The sequence below is a fragment of the Saccopteryx bilineata genome, chromosome 6 (assembly GCF_036850765.1).
Source record: "Saccopteryx bilineata isolate mSacBil1 chromosome 6, mSacBil1_pri_phased_curated, whole genome shotgun sequence".
In the NCBI taxonomy this organism is placed as follows: Eukaryota; Metazoa; Chordata; class Mammalia; order Chiroptera; family Emballonuridae; genus Saccopteryx; species Saccopteryx bilineata.
Window position 1 is genome coordinate 50,079,863 of NC_089495.1, and position 20,741 is coordinate 50,100,603.

The 20,741-nt window shown below is 38.9% G+C and overlaps 1 pseudogene; it reads right to left on the reverse strand.

Moving 5' to 3' along the window:
* Positions 1 to 401: 401 nt before the first annotated feature.
* LOC136309292 (stanniocalcin-1-like) lies at positions 402 to 20,741 on the reverse strand (annotated as a pseudogene).

The window sequence follows — 20,741 nt, forward strand, 5'->3', positions numbered from 1 at the left end:
TTTAAATTAAGTTGCTTCTTATCGGCTAACTCTACTGGGACAACCATTCTAAAGGGCTCCACATCTTCAAATTACAATGACTGGGGAAGTACAGGAATGTTTTGTGTTTGAGAGTAGTTTTGAGGGGAGCTGGAAAAAGACATGGTAGAGGAAAGTGATAAAAGGTTTTTTCTCCTGAGGAGAGGTGGAAAAGATCACACATATTCTGTTGGTGGGAATGCTGCTTTCATGGTATGTTGAAATACTGGTTACAGAAGCCTAGTTTCATGCATTTTCTTTAAGGGGTTAGAAAACAGGAACTACTTTTAAAAAAATCAAACCAGGCATAGTACACTCAAAGTTGATGTGTGAACACCCTTAAATGACACCAATTTGGTGAGGTTGTCAACACTTCTCCCTGGTTATGCACTCTCAGGGTGGGGGGTGCGTTTGCTGTGGGAGGGAGAAGCCACCTCACCTTGGAGGTTCCTGAGGAGGACTTTCAGCTTCTGTGGCTCATCGGTGCGCCTCCTGTTGAAGTCAGCTCATGGGTATGTTTGGGCACAGTGATCTGTCTGCAGGATGTGAAAGAGGATGGCCATGTTGGGCCCAATTTTATCCATCAGGCTGTCTCTGATTGTGCTGACGGTGTCGCCATCACATTCCAGTAGGCTTTGGATAAGTCTGTTATGGTATCTGTTGGAGAAGTGATTGGGGAGCTGGACGACTTCAGTTATGGCTTCAGGGTTCTGCTTGGCAATGCTGTACATGTTCAGCTTGCTGTAGCATTTCTCCTACACCTCAGCAATCATCCTCTGGAAAGTGGAGCACCTCCGGATGGCGAGGAAGACCTTGGTGGTGACCCCGTTGGCGATGCACTTCAAGCTTTCTTTGACAAATGCTTTTCCCTGAGTATCGAATTTAGCAGCGTGTACAAGAAGGATTTACAGATGTCATACATCCCATCTGTGTCACAGGTGGAGTTCTCTAGGCATGCGAAAGCCCCACAGCCAACCTGAAGAGCACTGTTGAGGCAGAGAACCACTTCTGCTGAGTTCTGAGCTGCCACCCGGGATTTCCTGTAGCTCACAAAATCATTCTGCTCTGCCTCATGGGTTGCAGAAGCACTGCTGAGCTTTGGAGCATTCTCTCTTTGCTTATATTCTTAAAGGTTCCTTACATCTATATTCGTGAGGAACAGTGGCATTTAGTGTTTGTTTGTTTTTTGTAATGTGTTTGTCCTTAAGACAATACCACACAGTCTTGTTTTTCATAAGAACAAACAAATACATTACAAAGAGAAGTCTTGTAAATTTTGAAATTGGAAAATGTGAGTCCTTCAACTTGGTTGTTTTCAAAATTATTTTAGATATTCTGGGGGCCTGGGATTTTATAATAAGCTTGTCAATTTCTGCATAAACAACTGAAATTTAGACAGATTCTGTGTTGAATCTATAGGGCCACCCATTTTTGTATGGCCCATAACTTGTATTGATTTTCAGATTCTGAAACTTTTGAAAAGCTACTAGAAGAATAGTATTTCATGCCAATTGAAAATTACATAAAATTCAAATTTCTAAGCATATAAAGTTTTATTGGAACAGAGTCATGCTCATTAATTAACTATTGTCTAGGGCTGTTTTAGCAATACGATGACAGAGTAGCAAGAGACTTTGTGGTCCACAAAGCCTAAAATATATACTATATGGTCCTTTACAGAGAAAGTATGGGGACCCTTAATTTATACTACAGCAAAGACTGAACAAATATTGCCTAAAAGACTATGGCCAAAGGATGAAAATTTCCATTTGTATGCCAAAAGATTTTCTTGAGCTATGTCTAGATCTGATGAAACTTGGCCTTTAAATTTTTTTTCCTACTGTGGTAAGTAAAAGAGGAAGGAAAGAGGCTAGGTTATATTCAGAAAAGAAAGAAAGAAAGAAAGAAAGAAAGAAAGAAAGAAAGAAAGAAAGAAAGAAAGAAAGAAAGAAAGAAAGAAAGAAAAGAGAAAGAAAGAAAGAAAGAAAAGAAGAGATGAAGAGATGTAAGTAAGATGAACACTGTGTACCTTTATAGAGCAATATAGAATTCAAGTGTTAGAACTGGAGGGATCTTAGCAATCCTGTCATTTTTACAGTTTAGGACAAAGTGACTCAGGCAGTCTTTCCCTAAATTCCACAGTGTCTGGTTCCTGGTCTTATAGTCTTTTGACTACCTTGTCTATTTTAAGACAGTTCTATAAAATACACTCATACAATAATGGATACTATTCTATCACTCTCTAGAGTTAGTTCACATTATGAAAAATTACAACTTGTTCATCTCTCTCCAGAAACTGTTCAGGGCCTTGAGCCAACAGATTTGATGATGAAGCTAAGACATCAAGGATGGACATAGAGCTAAGTGAAACAAGTCATTCAGAGAAAGACAAATACCATATGATTTCACTTATCTAAATAAACAAACAAAATTGAAACAGCCTCATAGACACAGAGAACAGTCTGATGGTTGCCAGAGAGGAGGAGGATTGAAGGACTAGATGAAAAAGGTTAAGGAAATAAGAAGTACAAATTTGTAGTTAAAAAATAATCATGGAGATGTTAAACACAGTATAGGGAATATAGCAGTAATATTGTATGAGAAAGAAAGAAGGGTCAGGAAGGTAGAAAAGGATGAAGGGGGGATAAATGGTGATGGAAGGAGACTTGACTTGGGGTGGTGGACACACAATACAACATACAGATGATGCATTATAGAATTGTACCCCTGAAACCTATATAATTTTATTAACCAATGTCACCCCAATAAATTCCATTAACAATAAATAAATAAAATTGTAATTACTATGTATGGTGCCCACTGGGCACTGGAAATATTGGTGAGGAACACTTAAGGTGTATGATTATCTAACCACTATTCTGTACACCTGAAACTAATACAAAATAATATTAAATGTAAACTGTGATTGAAAAAAACAAAAAGAAGAAAATGAAAACAACCGACCCGAATTTGTAGAATTCTGCTAATGCATGCTTGGAGAATTTTATAGCACAAAATACCTATGTTAGAAAAGGAGAATGGTCTCAAGTCAATGATCTCAGCTTCCATCTTATGGAAACTAGAAAAATAAGAGCAATTAAATTTAGCATATATAGAGGAAAGAAAATAATAAAGATCAGAGCAGACATAAATGAAATTTGAGACAACAACATCAATGACCAAAACAATAGAGGAAAAGTCAATGAAGTCAAATGCTGCTGGTTCTTTGAGAAGATCAATAAAATTGATAAACGTCTAGCCAGACTTATCAGGAAAAAATAAAAGAGAAAATACAAATGATTAACAACATGAATGCAGAAGTTATATCACTACAAATTCCACAGATTCTTAAAAGATAATAAATACTATAAACAAATGTACGTCCATAAATTCAACAACTTAGACACAAATGACCAAGCTCTACCAATTACTAGATTGAAACCATCAAGAAGTTAACTAAAGTATCTAAATCTTAGTTTCTTTGTCTGCAAAATGGCAGAATTGTTGTGAGGAGTAAATGCACATGAAATTCTTAGCTGCTGTCACTATTATCATCATCAGGATGATACTGGGGAGAAATCATGTGATCCACAGTCAGGTACTGTGGGAGCTGATTGATTTGGTAAACCACTCTTTGGACCCTACTCTTGTTCAATCTCATATTATTATTTTAAAAAGTCTCCTGCTCACTAGAGAGAACTTATGGGAGCCTCGTGCATTAAAAGGCTGACTAATCATTATCAATAAATTGTGTTGATAAAAAAAAAATAAAAATAAATAAAAAGTGCAAAAACATTTTTAAATAGGAGTTCTATCAGCAGGATGCTTTTTGAAACTATCATTTTGTAGCACTTTAGTATATGGTAATTTTATTTTACTGTATGCTAAAAACTGTAATTAAGCCCTGGCCGGTTGGCTCAGCGGTAGAGCGTCGGCCTAGCGTGCGGAGGACCTGGGTTCGATTCCCGGCCAGGGCACACAGGAGAAGCGCCCATTTGCTTCTCCACCCCCTCCTCCTTCCTCTCTGTCTCTCTCTTCCCCTCCCGCAGCCAAGGCTCCATTGGAGCAAAGATGGCCCAGGCGCTGGGGATGGCTCTGTGGCCTCTGCCCCAGGCGCTAGAGTGGCTCTGGTCGCAACATGGCGACGCCCAGGATGGGCAGAGCATCGCCCCCTGGTGGGCAGAGCGTCGCCCTCTGGTGGGCGTGCCGGGTGGATCCCGGTCGGGCGCATGCGGGAGTCTGTCTGACTGTCTCTCCCTGTTTCCAGCTTCAGAAAAATGCAACAACAACAACAACAACAAAATAATAATAATAATAAATAAATAAAATAAAAACTGTAATTATGAGGTGTTGATAATACACTTGACAGTTTGAATGTCACTTCATTTTAAAGCCTCATGTTCCTGAATTGTCAGTTCACTTCTGTGGTATCAAAGATACGCAGTAGGACAAAGAATGATCAAAAACAGAGATTATATTTGGGGCATTTCAAGTTGTATTGTTATTTTCATTGGTCAAAATCGATTCTTTCTTTGTGTGAACTAAAGATGGGGATGGGGGTGGGGTTGGGTGGTCTATGGTTGGATTTCCACTGATTGTCACTTACTGACCTGCTTACACTGGCCATGGCTGAGTGCGTCAGCTCTGGGTCAGTGCAGACCTGAGCTGAGACTGTGCACCCTGGCAGGCTGAGCAAAAATTGGCAACTGCAACCAAAGGAGGGCCTGAGAAGGAGAAACACTTCCATCAGGTTAATGCAATCTGTCAGCAGCCGCAGGGCTCCAGAGCATGATCTCCCAGAATGCCAGAGGTGTGGAAAGGCAGCCAACAAGAGGAGGAGGAGGGGACAGGAAAAAACAAAAAATTCTTCATTATTCCCAATTATAGCAGGAGTGAGCAGGAGTTTAACAGGAGGCAGTCATGAAACAAAATTAAAATATGGTTCAACGATTAGCAAACTGCTGACTTTGTTCTCTGGACATTACTTTCGTGGTGGGAGTCAAATAATTTAACAACTGGTTCTCTGCCCTAATGACCATTTTAAGTATAAAAAGACGATATACCAAAAGGAATTTTATAATTTCATGCATTAAAATAAGAACAAGGAAAGAGGTACACAAAACTAGATTATAAGAGTTTTAAAATATTAATGAAAAAAATGTTAAATAATACCTGACAAAAAAACAATAAAACTGTTATTTAAGATGTTTGCATATTTCTTCTTGATTGGCATCCTCATTTGCAATTTTTTTTCACCTATGGACGGAATGAACATCACTGCGGATGCTTAGAATACACTGTGGCCCAAGTGAATGCTAAAAAAGAGTAAAGAATGTCAATTTGTGATTTCCGCATTGGGCAGTGTTGGTCAAATAAGTTTGTAAATATGATGTATATGTTTGCTCGCTTCGGGTGTGGGAGACAGGTTGTAAGCTGGCAAGGTCCTTATAGCCTAAGGCTTAGTTTTTTTGTTTGTTTGTTTTTCTTCTGAAGCTGGAAACAGGGAGAGACAGTCAGACAGACTCCCGCATGCGCCCGACCGGGATCCACCCGGCACGCCCACCATGGGGCGACGCTCTGCCCACCAGGGGGCGATGCTCTGCCCATCCTGGGCGTCGCCATGTTGCGACCAGAGCCACTCTAGCGCCTGAGGCAGAGGCCACAGAGCCATCCCCAGCGCCCGGGCCATCTTTGCTCCAATGGAGCCTTGGCTGCGGGAGGGGAAGAGAGAGACAGAGAGGAAAACGCGGCGGAGGGGTGGAGAAGCAAATGGGCGCTTCTCCTGTGTGCCCTGGCCGGGAATTGAACCCGGGTCCTCCGCACGCTAGGCCGACGCTCTACCGCTGAGCCAACTGGCCAGGGCCTAAGGCTTAGTTTTAAGACTAAGCCTTTCTCTCCCTTCTAGTAATAAGGTCTTCTCAAAACTAAGCTTTTCCTCACACCCTTGACTGTTGCATGATAGGGGTGGTGCACTCTTATGAGGAATCCCATTTATGCCTTATATAAGTGGCTTTGTATCAGAGGCTTCCTTATTTGTATATTGGCTTTGTTATAAAGTACTGTACTCATTTCTGCGGGTTCATGTAGAGACACCAAGTCTAGTATGAATTTTGAGGAGTTTTATTATGAAAAACCGGCAGCATACATGGAGCAATTCTCCTACCCAAATCATGCAGCCCTGATTACCTCTCAGAGGCTGCTTATATACTCTTTGACCACACAGGTGGGGGGGGCATAACATCATGACACAAGCTTATAACTACATACAGGTGGGGGATTCACAAGACATACATTTCACAGATTCTTCCATTGTCTCTGTCCTCCCTCCATTGCCTAGGCAGGGGTCGTCAATCTTTTTATAAAAACTGCCCACTTTTGCAGTGCTGGTCAACCTGGTCCCTACCGCCCACTAGTGGGTGTTCCAGCTTTCATGGTGGGCCAATGCGGCACCATTTGGTTGCTCTGCTACCGCCCACCGTGAAAGCTGAAATGCCCACTAGTGGGCAGTAGGGACTAGGTTGACCAGCACTAAAAAGTGGGCAGTTTTTATAAAAAGTTTGATGACCCCTGGTAGGGGCATGCTATTCCTAGGATTCAAAGAGGGAGAGAAAAAAAGCAATATACAAATTCTATCTCCTATTGAAAGAGCAAGGAAGTTCTTCAAATACCTTACTACAGCTTAAAGGCTTTAATTTTCTACACTATAAAATGAAGCAGACCAGGGGCTCTTTCTCTCAATTCCTGCCATTAGCATTGCAGAGGCCTCCCTGATCCCTTGCCCTCTATGGGAAAAGCAGGTTTTCTGCTTTTCCCTTGGTTTTTCTTTTGGCTTGCCTGTCTTGGTGAGACACCAATAAACAGAATGGTCCACCATCCTCTGACTCCGCCATTTCTTGACTATCTGCCCAAATTCAATGAGAACCTGCATGTGAATGGCTGCGATGGCAGCCCCTGGCCCTACAGTCAGCTGCCCAGATACCCACCTTAGTGAGAACCCTGATTACAAGTGCCATTTCAACAACCAAATCTCAGAACTCAACAAAAATCAGGTATCAGTTCTGTCGAACCGGTGCAAACTGGCTGCATCCCACTGCTGTATTACTTCTAGGTGCAGCTCTGCTGTGGCTGGTGGCAGAAGCCGGTTTGGCTAAATTAGAGGGGCCCCTCTGTGCATTGCCTTTTCCAAGTTCTTGGGAGGGGCCCTAGCAATGTACTCATACCAGCTTATGTTTGTTAATATTTATGGACTCAAGGTATTTTAACTGCAGTCTGTTAAGCCCACTGTGCCTTTCTATCTTGATTTCCTTCACGGACAGTTTGGGATTTGCCAAGGGAGAGTTGAGTTAGGAATATATCTAATTGACTGCAATTTAGAAAGACGTTTTGGAACCTTTCAATAAAAACATGAGAAACTACAAACTATTTAAATAAGGTAGTTTATTTTACATTTCTTAAAATTAATGGAGTATGACACAAAACTGTTTAGAGGAGTGATTAACTCAATAGAAATATTCTGACATCAACAAAGAAAAGATAGTATAAACCTTTCAGGTCAAACTAAACCCAATCATTTACTTTGAGGAAGGGACATCCTATTGTGGTAAGGTACTGAAGAACTGCAAAAATTAATATTAATATTTTAGAAGGAAGAGTCAGGTTTCTTGCCTCTCCTTTCTGTGGAAAATGAAAGGAGAAGAATGTGGGAGCTTCCTGTTTTATGAGGACATACTATGTACTGAGATAAGCAACCCCCTTTTAGTAAGAGGCTTAAAAGGCATTTTATGATTTAGGCCAAGTATTCAGAGAGATTTTATAAATATGATTTTTATACTTGTGTGTGATTTATACCAGCTCAAGATGGCCTATCGCATTCATACTTAGGAAGGGCTATTATATTATAAATAGAGAGGTTTTTGTAGTAGGTTTTAAATGAAAAGAGGAAACGGGCTTAGACCCCCTCTCTTCCCCACACCTGTAAGGAAGAAGGTAAACAGCTAGCCAGGTGCGGGGAAGAGAAGAAAGATTTAAGTAGCTCTTTCCTCTCCCCATTTTTTTCTCCTTAATGGGCGATTTACAAAGGCTTTTCCTCTGACATCATGTAAGCCTCCTCCCATCCTGAAATCGTGTGATTGATGTATGTATCTCTAGACAAAGGAATGGGAGGTAGACATTAAAAGATTTGTGAATGTCTTTGATATGTAAAATGACATCACTATTGTGTTACCCTGTAAGTTTTAATATGTAAGAATGTTTTTTATAGATACTATAGACAAATGTTATGTTTGTTAATGTTTGTGTCATGCTCCCCCTCCTTTTCCCCCCCACCTGTATGTGGCCGAGGGGATATAACTAGCCTCAGAGCTATATTCGAGGCTACATGATTTGGGTGAGCTATACCCCATGTAAGTCATATGCAGCCAGCTTATTAATAAATCTCCTCTTAAAAATTCTTCTGTATCCTGCCTTGGTGTCTCTACATAACCCATGCAATTAAGGTACGCTACTTTACAACACTATCAGGAGAAATGGATGGTATTTGGATTGTTTGAAATCTGATTAATGAAGATTTTTGAATTATAATAATTCATTGGAAAAGAATTTTAAATTCTTATGAGTTAAAGATGAGATGTTGACATTGATAAGAACATAAAATTCTTAATATTTTAATATACTTAGGACTTTGATGACAAACCAGTTATTGAATACTGTCAATTTGAAGACATTGACCAAAAAAAAAAAACCACCCTTAAAATACACTGAACTACCACAGCTCTTAATATGAAAGATATTTATTACTTCTTTCAAATTTGACAAAATCCAAGAAGGTTACAAGACATTACTACCAACTAGTTGCAAAGTTAAAATAAAATTTTCTGTTATCAATAATAAAAATTTCAATTAAGGATGCTTAAGGAAAGACTGAATTTTCTTTCTCTTCCTGCTATTAAAAATATTACAAAGTGACATCACGGAAATGGCGCCGTGAGCAGCGCGTCCGACAGCTCTCCCCTAAATCACAACAAATTTATCAACTAGAAACAGAAAAATTTATCCTCGGAGCATTCCGGAGTTCCACACAAACTGATAGCGAAAGGACTGTTATCACTTGAATCTGAGAGACGAGGGTGTGGAGGAATCTACCACAGGGACGTTCTTTCAAGCCGCCAGGGAGTGCGCCTGCGGTGAGTCAGCCCATATACTTGGGAACCGCGAGCCGCCGCAAGCGGCCGACGCGAGCCGCCACCGCGAGCTGCCGCTGCGAGCGGCCTCCACCAGCCGCCGCCGCGAGCTGCCGCGAGCAGCCGCACGCGCACGCCTGGTCCGGTTGAGCACCGCTGATGTTCCCAGCGGCCCGCACACTGCGAGTGGGGGTCGCCGGCCACCGGTGCCCGGAGCGCCCCATTTGCACGCGTGCCTTGGGCATTCCACGGGCCCAGGGCGCCCTGCTGGCCCGCAAACCCAGGGGGCTCCATTATCCTGCTCCTGGTGCGGTCCAGCCGCCAGCGGCGGGGCGAGCGGGAGAGGCACCAGGGTGGTCTTCTACTTGGGAGATTCTCTCCGTGGGCGGGGCACCTCACCCAGCCATTCAAGCTAACAATCAAGCGTTGGGGAGGGGCGCGCGCAGGCAGCCTAAAATACCTTCGGAAGCACAGCTGCGACCCAATCACTGAAATTAGCTTAACCCATGAAATCTGCGCACCCTCGGTTCTAAGTGATAAGATCTCAGTTCAGCGATCCAAGACAAGAGGCGTGATATTTTTTAGTGCCTCTCGCTAAAGGGGCGGGGGCAACTTCTGATTGATAGAGCCTCCATATTCAGGGATAAACGCTAACAAGAAGGACTTGGCAGATAATAAGGTCTATACTACACTAGTCGCAAGCAGAGACTAGTGCCTCTTCTTCCCTGAAAAAACAGGCTACGAAGTGTGGAAAGCCTGGGTTGAGAGGTCCAACTAAATGATAGGCGCTGAACAGTCACCTTGACAACAATTGACTCCCACCCCCGCCTGATTACACTGGAGGCCCTGACTCTCAGAGCCTTTCCCAAAGCCTTGCACTGAGTGGGGATAGAGTGGGGATTTCCCAGCTCTTTGAGCCTCTTACTCCCCAGGCAGAAGCAGTTGCAGCCTTATAGCTGGATCACCAGGCTGCTAATTCAGAAAGGGGGGACTAGGAGAGAGAATCCAGGAAAGCAAACTCTCTCATCGTTGGACCCTGCAAACGCCAACAAGCCTTTACTTCCAGCAAGACTAAAGCCAATTATATGACATTGCCATAGAATCCCATCAACTGCAAATCCCTACCTAAGAGTGACACAGGGGCAGAGCCTGGGGTACAGAGTCACCGACCAGGAAGAGGGAGAGAAAAGAAAAAGGAAGAAGTTAACCTCTCAAAATCAAGAAAAACCCACAGACTTTACAACTTGATCCACTAATTTTTTGTTGTTGTTGTTGTTGTTTGTTTCTTCTATCTTTTTGCCTTTATTTCCTCCACCTCGGTCCTTCTATTCTCTGCCCATCTTATGCTTCCCCTTTCTTGAACTACACTACCCATGAGTGTTGCATTTTATTTTTCTTCTTTATCCTCACCCTCCTTTAAGGTTATACTACAAAACACTTAACTCTCACTCTCTTCTCTTTTGTTTTTTTTTTTTTGTCTTGCTTTATTTTGTTTTTTTCTCTTCCTATTTTATTTCTTCCTTCGTTTTTCTCTTTTTCTTATTTTTTCCTTTCTATTCGTTTTTTCTTTTCTCATTTTACTTTCCTCCCATATAATCCTCAATCACGAACAAATTAGTTAATTTGGGACTCAAGGCTTTTTTTTGGCTTCATTTCTCTTTTTTGCTTTTTTTTTTTTTTTTTTTTCTTGTTTGTTTATTTTTGTGGCATTTTGGGTCCTCCCAACCCAAGGTCTCCATTGTATTTAGTCTTCGCTCCACTTAATACAACAGATTTTTACTTATTATTTTTATTTTTTCTTCTTTATTATTCTTTTTTGGTCCTTTTCTCTGGTTCCCTTCTCATTATATCTCTTAGTTGACCATCACTTACAAGCAAATCATCTTATGCTTGTCTAAGATTTTCTTCCTTTTTTTTTTTTTTTTTTTTGCATTTAGTAGGTCCCTATTCCCTTTTTTTTGCCCCTTGAACTCTTCACCCCAAATCAGGCCCTCCATTATAGGCACGATATTTCCCTGAGGAGGGGAGAGGAGGGAAAGAGAAGAGAGAAAAAAAGGGGGAAACAATAAATTATTACTGTTTTTTTTTGTGGGGTGTTTTACCTTTTTTTTTTTTTTTTACTTTTTACTCTTTATTAATTCTAATTAGTGCTATCAATAAGACCACCCTCAGATGCCAATAAGAAAGAGGAAATCAAATATTATGGATACAAAAGAAAGAGAGGTAACACAAATAGATGTGGAAAAATCTATGGAGAAAAGACTTAACATATTGGAAGCCTTGGAGCTAAATGACAGAGAATTTAAAATAGAAATCTTAAAAATACTCAAAGATATACAAGAAAACACAGAAAGGCAATAGAGGGAGATCAGAAAACAACTCAATGAACACAAAGAATATATTACCAAGGAAATTGAAACTATAAAAACAAATCAAACAGAAATGAAAAACTCAATTCACGAGCTGAAAAACGAGGTAACAAGCTTAGCAAACAGAACAGCCCAGATTGAAGATAGGATTAGTGAAATAGAAGACAAACAACTTGAGGCACAACAGAGAGAAGAAGAAAGAGACTCAAAAATAATAAAAAACGGGAAAGCCCTACAGGAATTGTCTGACTCCATCAGAAAGAATAACATAAGAATAATAGGTATATCAGAGGGAGAAGAGAAAGAAAATGGAATGGAGAATATACTCAAACAAATAATAGACGAGAACTTCCCAAGCCTGTGGAAGGAACTAAAGCCGCAAATTCAAGAAGCAAACAGAACACCAAGTTTTCTTAACCCCAACAAACCCACTCCAAGGCACATCATAATAAAGATGGCACAAACCAATGACAAAGAAAAAATTCTCAAGGCAGCCAGGTAAAAGAAGAGTACAACATATAAAGGAAGGCCTATTAGATTATCATCAGATTTCTCAGCAGAAACTCTACAAGCTAGAAGAGAGTGGACCCCAATATTTAAAGCCCTGAAAGAGAGGAACTTTCAGCCAAGAATACTATACCCATCAAAGCTATCCTTCAAGTATGAAGGAGATATAAAAATATTCACAAATACAGAAAAGATGAGAGAATTTATCAACAGAAAGCCCCCACTACAGGAAATACTAAAGGGGGTTTTCCAACCAGATTCAAAGAACAAAAGAAAACAACACCACAAGTAACAGCTCCACCAAGAACACAATAAAACCAAACTTAAACTGTGACAACAAAGGAAAAAAAGGGGGGAGAGGATGGAGATTAACAGTAGCAAAGGATGATGAAGTGCAGAAATACTTATAAGATAGGGTACTACAATGAATATGGTAGGTACCCTTTTCATTACTTAATGGTAACCACCCTTAAAAAAACCACCACAAAAACACTTGACTTAAAAAAGGTAGCAACAGAGGAAAGAAGTATGGAACACAAACAAACAAAAACAAATGATAGAAAAACAAAAGAGAAGAATCAAACTAGATACAAAACTAACAGAAAGCAATTTATAAAATGGCAGTAGGGAACCCACAAGTGTCAATAATTACACTAAATGTAAATGGATTAAACTTACCAATAAAAAGACACAGAGTAGCAGAATGGATTAAAAAAGAAAATCCAACTATATGCTGCCTACAAGAAACACATCTAAGCAACAAAAAACAAATTCAAAGTGAAAGGCTGGAAAACAATACTCCAAGCAAACAATACCCAAAAAAAAGCAGGCGTAGCAATACTCATATCTAATAATGCTGACTACAAGACAGAAAAAGTACTCAGAGACAAAAATGGTCATTTCATAATGATTAAGGGGAAGTTGAATCAAGAAGACATAACAATCCTTAATATATATGCACCAAACCAAGGAGCACCAAAATATATAAGACAGCTACTTATTGACCTTAAAACAAAAACTAACAAAAATACAATCATACTTGGAGACCTCAATACACCGCTGACGGCTCTAGATCGGTCATCCAAACAGAGAATCAATAAAGATATAGTGGCCTTAAACGAAATACTAGAACACCTGGATATGATAGACATCTACAGGACACTTCATCCCAAAGCGACAGAGTATACATTTTTCTCTAGTGTACATGGAACATTCTCAAGAATTGACCATATGTTGGGCCACAAAGACAATATCAGCAAATTTAGAAAAATTAAAATTGTACCAAGCATATTTTCTGATCATAAAGCCTTGAAACTAGAATTCAACTGCAAAAAAGAGGGGGAAAAACCCACAAAAATGTGGAAACTAAACAACATACTTCTAAAAAATGAATGGGTCAAAGAAGAAATAAGCACAGAAATCAAAAGATATATACAGACAAATGAAAATGAAAATACGACATATCAGAATCTCTGGGATGCAGCAAAAGCAGTAATAAGAGGAAAGTTCATATCACTTCAGGCCTATATGAACAAACAAGAGAGAGCCGAAGTAAACCACTTAACTTCACACCTTAAGGAACTAGAAAAAGAAGAACAAAGACAACCCAAAACCAGCCGAAGAAAGGAGATAATAAAAATCAGAGCAGAAATAAATGAAATAGAGAACAGAAAAACTATAGAAAAAATCAATAAAACAAGGAGCTGGTTCTTTGAAAAGATCAACAAAATTGACAAACCCTTGGCAAGACTCACCAAGGAAAAAAGACACAGGACTCAAATAAATAAAATCCAAAATGAAAGAGGAGAGATCACCACAGACATCATAGATATACAAAGAATTATTGTAGAATACTATGAAAAATTATATGCCACCAAATACAACAATCTAGAAGAAATGGATAAATTCCTAGAACAATACAACCTTCCTAGACTGAGTCATGAAGAAGCAGAAAGCCTAAACAGACCAATCAGCAGGGAGGAAATAGAAAAAACTATTAAAAATCTCCCCCAAAATAAAAGTCCAGGCCCAGACGGTTATACTAGTGAATTCTATCAAACATTCAAAGAAGACTTGGTTCCTATTCTACTCAAAGTCTTCCAAAAAATTGAAGAAGAAGCAATACTTCCAAACACATTTTATGAGGCCAACATAACCCTCATACCAAAACCTGGCAAGGATGGCACAAAGAAAGAAAACTACAGACCAATATCTCTAATGAATACAGATGCCAAAATACTAAACAAAATACTGGCAAACCGAATACAACAACATATTAAAAAAATAATACATCATGATCAAGTGGGATTCATCCCAGAATCTCAAGGATGGTTCAACATACGCAAAACGGTTAACGTAATACACCATATCAACAAAACAAAGAACAAAAACCACATGATCTTATCAATAGATGCAGAAAAGGCTTTTGATAAAATACAACACAATTTTATGTTTAAGACTCTCAACAAAATGGGTATAGAAGGAAAATATCTCAACATGATAAAGGCCATATATGATAAACCATCAGCCAACATCCTATTAAACGGCATAAAACTGAGGACTTTCTACCTTAAATCAGGAACAAGACAGGGTTGTCCACTCTCTCCACTCTTATTCAACGTGGTGCTAGAAGTTCTGGCCAGAGCAATCAGACAAGACAAAGAAATAAAAGGCATCCATATCGGAAAAGAAGAAGTAAAGCTATCACTTTTTGCTGATGATATGATCCTATACATCGAAAACCCGAAGGACTCCACAAAAAGATTATTAGAAACAATAAACCAATACAGTAAGGTCGCAGGATACAAAATTAACATACAAAAGTCCATAGCCTTTCTATATGCCAACAATGAAATATTAGAAAACGAACTCAAAAAAATAATCCCCTTCACGATTGCAACAAAAAAAATAAAATACCTAGGAATAAACATAACAAAGAACGTAAAGGACCTATATAATGAAAATTACAAAGCATTGTTAAGGGAAATCGAAAAAGATACAATGAGATGGAAAAATATTCCTTGTTCTTGGATAGGAAGAATAAATATAATCAAAATGGCCATATTACCCAAAGCAATATACAAATTTAATGCAATTCCCATCAAAATCCCTATGAGATTTTTTAAAGAAATGGAACAAAAAATCATCAGATTTATATGGAACTATAAAAAACCCCGAATAGCCAAAACAATCCTAAGGAAAAAGAATGAAGCTGGGGGCATTACAATACCTGACTTTAAACTATATTATAGGGCCACGATAATCAAAACAGCATGGTATTGGCAAAAAAATAGACACTCAGACCAATGGAACAGAATAGAAAGCCCAGAAATAAAACCACATATATATGGTCAAATAATCTTTGATAAAGGGGCCAACAACACACAATGGAGAAAAGAAAGCCTCTTCAACAAATGGTGTTGGGAAAACTGGAAAGCCACATGCAAAAGAATGAAACTCGACTACAGCCTGTCCCCGTGTACTAAAATTAATTCAAAATGGATCAAAGACCTAAATATAAGACCTGAAACAATAAAGTACATAGAAGAAGACATAGGTACGAAAATCATGGACCTGGGTTTTAAAGAACATTTTATGAACTTGACTCCAATGGCAAGAGAAGTGAAGGCAAAGATAAATGAATGGGACTACATCAGAATTAAAAGTTTTTGCTCAGCAAGAGAAACTGATATCAAAATAAACAGACAGCCAACTAAATGGGAAATGATATTTACAAGCAACAGCTCAGATAAGGGCCTAATTTCCAAAATTTACAAAGAACTCATAAAACTCAACAACAAACAAACAAACAATCCCATAAAAAAATGGGAAGAGGACATGAACAGACACTTCTCCCAGGAAGAGATACAAATGGCCAACAGATATATGAAAAGATGCTCAGCTTCATTAGTTATTAGAGAAATGCAAATCAAAACTACAATGAGATACCACCTCACTCCTGTTAGATTAGCTATTATCAACAAGACGGGTAATAGCAAATGTTGGAGAGGCTGTGGAGAAAAAGGAACCCTCATTCACTGTTGGTGGGACTGTAAAGTAGTACAACCATTATGGAGGAAAGTATGGTGGTTCCTCAAAAAACTGCAAATAGAACTACCTTATGACCCAGCAATCCCTCTACTGGGTATATACCCCAAAACCTCAGAAACATTGATATGTGAAGACACATGTAGCCCCATGTTCATTGCAGCACTGTTCACAGTGGCCAAGACATGGAAACAACCAAAAAGCCCTTCAATAGAAGACTGGATAAAGAAGATGTGGCACATATACACTATGGAATACTACTCAGCCATAAGAAATGATGACATCAGATCATTTACAGCAAAATGGTGGGATCTTGATAACATTATAAGGAGTGAAATAAGTAAATCAGAAAAAAACAAGAACTACATGATTCCATACATTGGTGGAACATAAAAATGAGACTAAGAGACATGGACAAGAGTGTGGTGGTTACCAAGGGTGGGGGGGAGGGAGGACATGGGAGGGAGGGAGGGAGAGAGTTAGGGGGAGGGGGAGGGGCACAGAGAACTAGATAGAGGGTGACGGAGGACAATCTGACTTTGGGCGAGGGGTTTGCAACATAATTTGATGACAAAATAACCTAGACATGTTTTCTTTGAATATATGTACCCTGATTTATTAATGTCATCCCATTACCATTAATAAAAATTTATTAAAAAAAAATATTACAAAATTATTGTCTTGAAGAAATTATTAGTGTTTGTGGACAAAAATTGTATAAAAAAGCATTTTAGAAATGCGTAAAGAAGTTAAGTAGACATACTTGTTTTCTGGATGTTTGTGGTATCTAGTAGTGTTAAATAAATTATAATTTGTGTAATTTTTATTATTCTAAATATTTACTTTTGTATCCAATTTGATATTTACAATTTTGTATTCTTTTTCTAAAAAGGGCCCCTTGAAAGTTTTTCGTATTTTTTAAATTGTGGTAAAATATACACAACAAAATTCACCATCTTAAACATTTTTAAATGTACAGTTCAATGGCATTAAGTACATTCACATTGTTGTATAAGCATCACCACCATCCATCTAACTGCACAACTCTCACCAACAGTACACAAGAATTCCAATTTCTCCACATCCTTGTCAACACTTGTTATTTCCTGTTTTTATTTTAGATAATAGTAGCCATTTTAATGGGTGTGAAACATTTAAGACATGGCTGGGGATTTGGTTTTGCTGAGCAGGCATTTACACAGTATTGCTGAATCAATTCTCTTCATAGCTATTTCCACAGCCATCGTTAGAACAAAGCTCAGTAAAGACTCAGTATTTCTGCTTGGTGCTTCTGTATTTCTCTCTCTTGAAGTCCTTGGTATCATTTTTCTCAAGCTTGAATTTGGGTGATATCACAGATCCCAGCTTTTTGGGTTTATTTTTTATTTCTGTTTTAGAGTTTACTGTACCTATATACATTTTTATCCAATTGAACAAGAGGATCTATTCTGCATACTTATTCTTGCTACCATCTATCAGAAAACTTTAAAGTCAGTCTATAAGGATCATTGCCATATATACTCACTGATGATGCTCTTTCTTTGTCTGATTGATGTTAAAGCTGTTATAGCTGGTACTGTAGGACCTGATGCTGAAACACTAAAATGTGTCTTTATTGGCTGATAAATAGCCACTACCTTGTAACTCTGAGCACTTTTCTACCATCTTGGAATCATACACAGTGGTCCCTCATCTATGGCAGGGGTTAGGTTCCAGAACACCCGCAATAGGCAAAAATTCGTGAAGTAGTGACCTTATATTTATTTCATCTATATAAATAAAAATGTAAATGTTCGTTTGTTCAAAATCTTAGATCTTCGAAAGTTCTTCACCGATTGCTTTGAAATTTTGACATAACGTTGCATTAGAATATGTGCTCTTTTTTATATACCTACTATTATATAGATTTAGATGTCACACCTGTGACAGGTAAAAACATGCTTTTTTGATAAACAGCGCCATCTGTTGGACATAAAAGCAACACATGCTATACTAAATTATTTACGATTCCATTTCAGTATTCCTGATTTACGATCCATTTATGTGCAGCCAGACTTGAGGATGCACAGTTGTGAGCATGGCGATTGTTTTCTGCAGCTTCAGATCTGCTTCCTTCTCAACAGAATGAACATGACAGGCTGAGAGTGGCTGAAAGACGTCAACAAGAAATAGCAGATCAGCGTCAAACACGACTCCTTGCTCAGCAATCACGCCATTACAATCGCCTTGCATTCCGGTACAACCCAGCTGATGATTATAGTTTGAGCAGGCATGTTCTCGTCAGCACCATGACTGAAGTGTGTCCTTATTGCAGGGGTCTGAAATTTAATGGAGAAATGAAAGGAATGTGTTACATTGCCGGAAAAATTAAACTGCCTCAACTTGGAGAACCACCAGAGCCATTAAAACCTTTGCTTGCCGGATATACCGCCAAATCAAAGCATTTCCTATTTAACATCAGGAAGTAGAACTCATGCTTCCAAATGACGTCATTCGGCGCAGAAATCGTAACAGCTCAATTCATACCAACTTTCAAAGTGAAAGGACAAATTTATCATAAAGCCCACTCCCTGCTTCCATTCCCAGATGGTCAACATAAATTCCTACGAATGTATTTCATCGGTGATGGCAATGATAAATTGAATGCATGCTATGGAATTTCTACCGGCATAAAAAGGTTCATCGTTTCCCAACTGCAAGAGCTTCTTCACGAAAAAAACAATTTAGTGCGTTTGTTCAAAACAGCAATTGACATGATGCCATCTGATACACACAAGATTGTTATTCATGCTGACAAAACGGCTGCTGGAAAACATGTGCGAAGATTCAATGCTCCAACTATAGATGAAGTGGCAATTGTTATAGTCAGAGATCAAGTCCAACCTAGAGATACTGTTCTTCATCGGAGAAACAATCAATTGACAAAACTTGCAGAAACTCATTGATGCTACAATGCCCTGCAATATCCAATCATTTTTGGGATGGTGCTGATGGATATCACTTCAATTTTAAGATGATAAATCCAGTCAGTGGAGAAGAAACAAATACGAAATGCAGCGCAATGAACTATTATTCATACTGATTAATGATTCGAGAGAATGAAGGCAATCATATTTCGAAATGCCATCAATTGTTTCACCAATACATCGTAGATCTGTATGCAAAAATCGAAACAGAATGTTTGATATTCATCCGTTTGAATAATACCAAGCTTTGCTCTGAAGAATACGTTCATTTGCGAGATGCAGTTGTAAATGACAGAAATACAACTAACGTTAGAAGACTAACAATTTTGCCATCTTCATATACAGGTAGTCCACATCATATGCACGAGTATGCTCAAGATGCAATTGTTTATGTTCATCACTACAGGTATCCAGACCTATTCATTACATTCACATGCAATCTATCTTGGGACGATATACAACAGCTTTTACTTCCTGGCCGATTGCCGGTAAATAGGCATGACATCACAGCACGTGTTTTCAGACAGAAGCTGATGTATTTCATGGTAAAACATGAAGTGTTTGGGTCTGTGCGCTGTAAAAAATTAATGAGCAACGTTGTAGAAGCAACAATCTCGACAGGACCTTTTAAAGGTGAAGATGTCCTCATTCCGTGCATTCCTATGATTCCAATGGATATGCCATTTTAATTTAAGAGATTGCAATTCCCAATTCGATTGGCATTTGCAATCACCATCAACAAAGCTCAGGGCCAATCTTTAGAATTGTGTGCTTTGGATCTACATACAGATTGCTTCTCACATGGACAATTATATGTTGCGTGTTCTAGACTTGGCAAACCAGACAATCTCTATATCTGCACAGACAATGGAACAACAAAAAATATTGTACACCCACAAGCATTGTGAAATAAAACATATTAGAAACGTGAGCTTTCTCTTTTTTTTCTTTTCCATTTAACCAGACTGAGTCACAGCAATGTGTGGCCGGGTACAGCTATTTATATATATTTTAAGGCTTTATTTCAATTTAATATTCTTTTAATATATTTTAATTAATGTTTTTATATTGTTTTCAGTTTTTTTAGACTAGAAAATGCTTATTTTACTGTAAAGATAATTAAAATAATATATAAAAATACCTATATACTGCAAAAATCCCACAATATAGCAAAAATCCACAATACAAAATTAGATATATACAACTTAAAAATCCACAAACAGTGAGACCACGAAAAGTGAACTGAAACATGGTGAAGGACAACTGCTGATGGAGAGGAGTCCTTTACGACTGTGCTTAGAAGGTCCCCTGTGTAAGGTATTTTTTCCCCCGCCGAGGAAGAAGGAAGGGGCCGGAGCCATGAAGTGAGAAATAATAAAAGGCTTTATTGAGTACAGTGCTTCCCTCCCGATGAGGTTCTTTGGCCCCAGGGACATGGAGGCCAGGAAAGTCACATGGGGTGACTCGCGTGGGAGACATTTAAAGGGTCCTGTCTAGGGTGGTTGAGCTAATATGACGTAGTGAAATCTCACTGGCTGGCAGATGGTCGCTTTCTCCAAAGGGCTCCTGGGAAGTTTCTTTTGGCGGGCCTGGATGTAGGCAGACGGTTCTAGCCAAAATTCTCGGGTCTGGTGTCTCATGTGACCGTCCCCCAT